Here is a 6,532-nt window from a genome sequence, read left to right as displayed (position 1 = left end):
ATCACTTACTCCTTAGGCTGCTGTGAGGGAAGACTGATCTATGTATGTTACCTAATTTTCATCTTCTGAGGAGAATTCCTTTGGGGTTACAGATATCAAAGCTGATACCTAACTATGTGGTTCCATCATGTAACCTGCACTAAGTTGTCATGAGACCAATTTGTAAAAAATAGAATCACCGGTGTTAGTTTACACTTCTGGATGCTGCTCCACAGAGCTAGCATGTCATGCTCTGAAGTCACCTATTATTTTCAGAACTTAATTTCTCTTTGGCCTCAGTGAACTTTTGAAAATAAGTACAGAGTATTTCAATGCCTGCCATTTTTTTTTTCCAGACTCTGATTTCGAGAGATGAAGGTCCCTGAATTTAGAGCTAAGGGCAGCTGTGTTACCTAGTGTAGCATGCTGTAAACTTTGGGAAACCAAAGTACATGCTCTCAGCACATGCCTGCTCGGAATGTGTTCTATGATTTCATTCAGGTGGTGTGTCTACCAGCTTTTTACACTCCTAAAAAGACAAAATTCATTTCTATTGTTTTTGTATTTTTTTATTCTGACATAAAAAGTTTTGGAGATACCTGATACCGTACTGCAGCCTACTGCTTCATTCTTCTTGTGCAGTGTGGAATAGCTTAGAAATGGAAAAAAGAAATTTAAAGTCTATTAATGTGATTCTGAAGTCATTTACCCAGAATCAGTGGTGGGATTCAACATTTTTTACTACCAGTAAAATGGCTTGGTGGGTGTGGTGTGGCTTGTTGGGTGTGTCAGGGGAAGGCTATTGCAAAATCCCCATTCCCTCCCCAGTGGTGGGATTCAGATTTTTTTACTATCGGTTCTGTGGGTGTGGATTGATGAGTGTGGCAGAGAAAGGATACTTTAAAATCTCCAGTCAGAGGTGGTATTTGCCGGTTCTCTGAACTACTAAAAATGTCCACTACCGGTTTTCCAGAACTGCTCAGAACCTGCTGAATACCACCTTTGCTCCCCACCCCACTAACCTGCTTTCCAGCTCTGTTCTCCTGTGCAGGGCAACAAAAGATAACCCAGCGGATCAGCTGGGACTTGGGAGGCAGAGAATAGATGGGGGCAGGGTGGTATTTGCCGGTTCTCCGAAGTACTCAAAATTTCTGCTACTGGTTCTCAAGAACTGGTCACAACCTGCTGAATACCACCTCTGCCCAGAATGGTAGACATAGTAGTAAAGGAAATGCCTTTGCTCTGATTTACACATTGCATGATGCCATGTCTGATCACTTGGACTGTTACTAAGTAAATGATAGCATCTTCACCTGACTTAGATCCTACAGTATGTCCTTTTTTGCTAGCGTAGTGTGAGAATATAAGCCTCCACATCGATTCAATACAGTAATAGTAACTTGTCTGCAAGTCATTTTGCATATCTAGTAGAGACACCTAGTGGCTTTGGTGCAGAAGATATAAAATAACAGACTCCTGCTGCCTGAAAATAAAGTGGCAGACAATAGTAGGTCTTTGAGCTTAGGCTTAAGAAGGTGAGATTGCCACCCTATCCCATGTTGTGCTTTTAAGTTTTAGTCAGTCTTATGAACATAGTTTCATAATACAGTAACAGGACCTTTTCCCTGATTTTCTTTCAGGCCCTGGAATTTTAAATAAACTCTAAGGGCATCTTACTCAACAGCCTCACACACGTGAGCTTATTTTATTCCTACCTAGTACTTCTATACATTGACCTTTGAAAATGCAAACAGTCTGCAATTCTCCAGAAAGAAAAGTCTACAAATATGACTTCAGCAAACTAAAATACATGAAAAATGTCAACAAAGTAGTTATTTATAAAATGGTGAATGATACAAATGAAATATCCCTATATGTTTTAGGTGAACTATAATGATTAACAGGTATGAAAATCTATGTACTACTAAAACTTTTGTATATTTTGATACTTTGTATTCTTGAATTGGGCAAAAACACTTCTCCCAGAGTTGCATCTAATTGCGAGATGAACAGCAAATAAATGTAATCACAACCATAGTGTTGGAAGAAAAATCCGCTCCAGTTCCAAGCCAGGAGAAAAACACTGGAAATAAAATGGAGTCTGGCTGAAAGGAAAAAAAGGTCTCTGTTTATTTGAATGGCAGAAACTTCAGTGACAGCAACTTGTTTCTGGGGTGGATGAGAAAGTGGGGTTGAGATAGGTGGGCTTTTATAGATTGTTTGGGGCTTCATGATTGAGATGCCTGTTCCTGTGTATGAACATGTTCTTTAATATTCTAATGGCTCTTGCCAGATTCCTATGAGGCCTTGTAGGGGTCGTGGCTAACTCTACAGGCAAAAGGGGAAATGCAAATCTGTTTGTCTGATCTAATCTTGTCGACTTTTGGCTTGCCTAATTGTTTTGCTTATCTGGAATTTCTGTTTGCCTTTTGCTTATGAATAGAGTGGTCCAATCCTTCTGAATGGATACAAAATTTCCTGAAGACTGGCCTCTTCATGCTTCTGCTTGAGGCTGTTTTCCTATAGTAGGAAGACTGGGGTTGCTTTCTACCTTTAAGATTTTTCTCCATTTCTCCTTTAGGGGAAATATTCTATCCTGCCTCTTTTTAATATTAAGAATAAATAATATTTTAATGTGTGGGTGGGAGGGCCTTCCTACAATAGGGCAAAACACTATCAACAAAGATACTTCAAATGGGCTAATTTACAGATTCCTGGGACCCATTCCCAAGGAAATGATATTTTGGATTTATTTTTTTTTTGCCACTGTTGTCCAGCACCACTGCCATGCTTCTGCAATGAGCCACAATCACGTGACCCTCAATTCTGATGTTTCCTGACAAGTCCCCACAAGTTTGATGAGGAACCTGGAAGGAGCCGAGGCTCCTACACTTCTTGCCATCTTCCTACTAGCAAAATCTTTGCTTGTGGGAAACGTGTACAGAAGAAATCAGTGCAAAAATGGCCTAGTCCCTCTGTACTTGCACTGCATCATGCTAGCCATTTGTGCGAAGGGGAGGAGAGGGGGAACAGGATGGGAGGGAAGAAGGAGCAAAGACAGTGTGCAGTTTGAAGTTGTCTTTGAGAACGTTTATTTATTTATATATTTCTTGCATTTATATTGCCGCCTATTTGCCCATGGCGACTCAAGGTGGTTTACAGAATATAAAACCACATTTAAAACAATAAAAACTAACAAAAAGAATCAAATAAATAAAATACAATACAATATAACAAAACCACCCCCCAACTCCCACCCCTGCCCCAATGACAGCAGATCACATGAACCATTTAATGGGTTCCATCTTGCTCTGCGTTCCCCAGACCCACTGGCAGAACCAGGTCTTCAGCGCCTTCTGGAAGAGTATTAGAATGGGGGCAATTTCAATCTCTGGGGGAATCTGCAAATTCCTCAGTGCACCCCTTCAGGTGGACCTCAATCTCCTCCTTCCCCAGGAGGTAATGGCTTACCTTAAAGAGAGTCGCTGGGAGACCATCTGTAGATGCAATTAGTGTGGATAAGTATTTACACGTCGCATGAATTGCCATGAGGTAGGCCTTAGTAGCAGCTCTTACCCATGTTCGATCGAGTTAATCCCCTGTCTTCCGCCAGCAATACTCTAGACATCTCCTCATGTGTTTCATCCCTTTCAGTTCCTCTGTATACCACGAGGCACAGAGAGTTCTATGGTTGAGGAGAGGTCGCAAGGATGCAATCCTATCCAGAGCCTCAGTCATCTTCCTATTCCAAACAGTGACTAAGAGCTCAGCTGGACTGCACAGTAGATCTGCATTTATAACCCCCACCTCCCTCTGGAATCCATCCGGGTCCATTAGTCGATGGGGCGGACCAATCTAATAGGTCCTGCCTCCCTGCACGGGGGGATGTATAGCTTTTGAGAAACTCATTGTCACCAGACTATGATCTGACCATGACAAGAGGACCAAGGACAGGTCCACCAATTCCAGGTCACATAGGCACTGCTCTGACAAGAACACCAAATCGGATGTGTGACCACTATTATTAGTCGGGCCCTGGATGACCTGGGACAGGCCCATGGAAATCATGGTTTCCATTAAATCTCAGGCCACGTCCTCCCCGCTCCCAGGGAAGGCAGGTTGAAATCCTCCAGAGCTATAAGCCTGGGGAATTCCACTGCTAGCTCTGTGGTGAGATCCAGCAGTCCAGATAGGGAAGCTTCCACGCACCAGGGAGGCTGGTACAGCAGCAGCAATCCCACCTGATCCCTTGAACCCAAACTAAGAAAAAGGGTCTCAGAGCCGGGCACTTGTGGAGCAGTACCTCCAGAGGCTACTAGAGATTTTGTGATAACAACAGCCAAACCTCCTCCCCAGCCCTGATGTCTAGACTGGTGCCATGCTCGATAACCCACCGGGCACATTTCTACGAGGAGAATGCCTCCTTCTGGGCCCAGCCAGGTCTTGGTTATACAAGCCTTGAAGCTTTCTTTGAGAAAGTTGCCTTCTATTCAAAATTGTGATAAACTATTTTGTGTCAGTTGTGTGAACCAAACTTTGGAAATCTTAACATAAAATATATGTAACCATAAAAGCTTGGTATAGGTATCTGAAGATATCCAAAAGAAAGGCAAATAAGCTTCTCAATGGGTGCTGCATTCAGGTTTATGCTAATCAGCCTCAAACCAAGATTCTTTTGTCATATTTCAAAATATTTGGAAGCACTTCTTCCCAATATGGCAGTATTTAGCAAACCTTGCATGGCATTGCTATTTTTCTTGCTGGGGTGTGTTTATTGGAGCAAGATGCTTATTTCTACCAAAACTAATCATTAATACTTAACATTCAAAGCAATCTTTTTCTTAGTTAGGGCTATGCAGAAGCAATGAAGAGCAAAGATAAAGGAACCTTTCAGTAGCCCAAAACTTCAGTGCAGTAGTGACCTAGATCTATGATAGGTAGCATATATTCTGAGCAACATAAAAAGTTTCCCCTTTAGCATTTGAAAAGAGGAGCAGGAAATTATCATCAATGGCACAGCAGACTTTTCACTCTGACACCCATGCACTCAAGAACTAATCTTAATTTAAACTCTCTATTAACACTGCCCAAGTGCTAAAAATCTTGTCCTGTCATTAATCCATTGACAAGAGCAAATTTTGGCTAGTCAGAAATGTTTCAGGATCTTTGTAAGTGGCAAAGACCTAATGACATACTTTGGAAAGTTTCTATTTTCCCCCACAGGCTCCAAAGTTAGAACTGGCACTTTTTCCTGTGGTGTAGCTGCTTTGATGTCACTGCCTTTCTTGTGCTGTCCTTACAAAGTCATAATGGATAGGCAGTCCTTAAGACCACATCTGTGGTTGTCATGGTCAAAGCTAGATATGCTTATAGGAAATACAATATGCTTGGGGATAAGGTAATGTTTGCCAGTCGAAATCCTTGTGTAAAAGTTATACTACATGATGTAGTATGTTTTGAGGAAAAGTTAGAGAAATTTGGTACATGTCTGGAGGGTGATGACTGACATTGATGGCATGCTTGGGAAGACCCCTTAAATTATTCTAACATCTTTTTTTATGCAGCAGAGCCTATAGATCTGAAAAACCTGAGGATCTCCAAACTGCATTTTAATTGTTTTTTCTTCTCTTTTTACCAATTTGTCTCTTTCTGTCAATCTATTTCCTCCATTCTTAGTTGCCATTTGCAATTTGTACTTGCTTTCTGCTTAGATCAGAAAATACAGGAAGATTTGGTTAGCTGTCATGTGACCATCAATATTTTGACAAGGACATTACATTTCTACCTTCAAAGGGCTAGGAATCCTTTTGGGAGTAGAGCTGGGATTTCCTGGTCTAGCAATGAGCAGAATCGAAAAATTAACCACGTTATCTGAAACTATGTCATACTTAAGCCCCAACTCCCCTACAGCACTGCAAAAAATAGGAATGATAAGATGTTTTGCAATACTAAGGCTGGCTAGGATATCGTTTATGATAGTTCAATTCTACATACATGCTACTCAGAACAAAGATTCATTCAGATGAATGTGCAGCTAATTAGAATTACTTATCATTTTAGTCTTCATGTGCTTGTGTGTATATAATCTCCTATAGTTTTGGCTTGAATCTAACCCTTTGACTGAATTAATTTTGTTTCTGTAGTATTTCAACTAATTCATCCAGGTGAGAAAAAAGCAATTAAGTGTTGAATCAGGTTAGATATTAGCTTTGTGCCTCCCTTTTCTGTACAGTGTTCTGATTCAATACTAAACTAACATGCCATTATCTAATTATAGAGTGGGACATTAACCATTAACAACATAATTACCCATTTAGCACATCAGCAGTCATGATCTCTGTAAGAATAAAAGAAAGCGTGACCCGGTTTTGCTCAGAGAATAACAGAAATATTCCAGAATCATCCGTTTTTGGTCTTAAATGACTGCCAATCTGCTTTGGCAATGTTTTTAGACAATAGCAAAACATGGGTTCTGCAGGGTATATAATTTTTAAGAATGGAGGGGAAAATAGGGCAAGCACATATCAACGGCTTATTGTAGTACAGGACAGTA

The 6,532-nt window shown here is 40.8% G+C and overlaps 1 pseudogene; it reads right to left on the bottom strand.

The window, feature by feature from the left end:
- Positions 1-3,570: 3,570 nt before the first annotated feature.
- LOC148125608 (uncharacterized) lies at positions 3,571-6,292 on the bottom strand (annotated as a pseudogene).
- Positions 6,293-6,532: the final 240 nt, after the last annotated feature.

Source organism: Pseudonaja textilis, chromosome 5 (genome assembly GCF_049901715.1).
Source record: "Pseudonaja textilis isolate UNSWEBS1 chromosome 5, rPseTex1.2, whole genome shotgun sequence".
Taxonomy (NCBI): Eukaryota; Metazoa; Chordata; class Lepidosauria; order Squamata; family Elapidae; genus Pseudonaja; species Pseudonaja textilis.
Note: the sequence above shows the minus strand (reverse complement) of the source record. Positions and strands in the feature narration are given on the sequence as shown.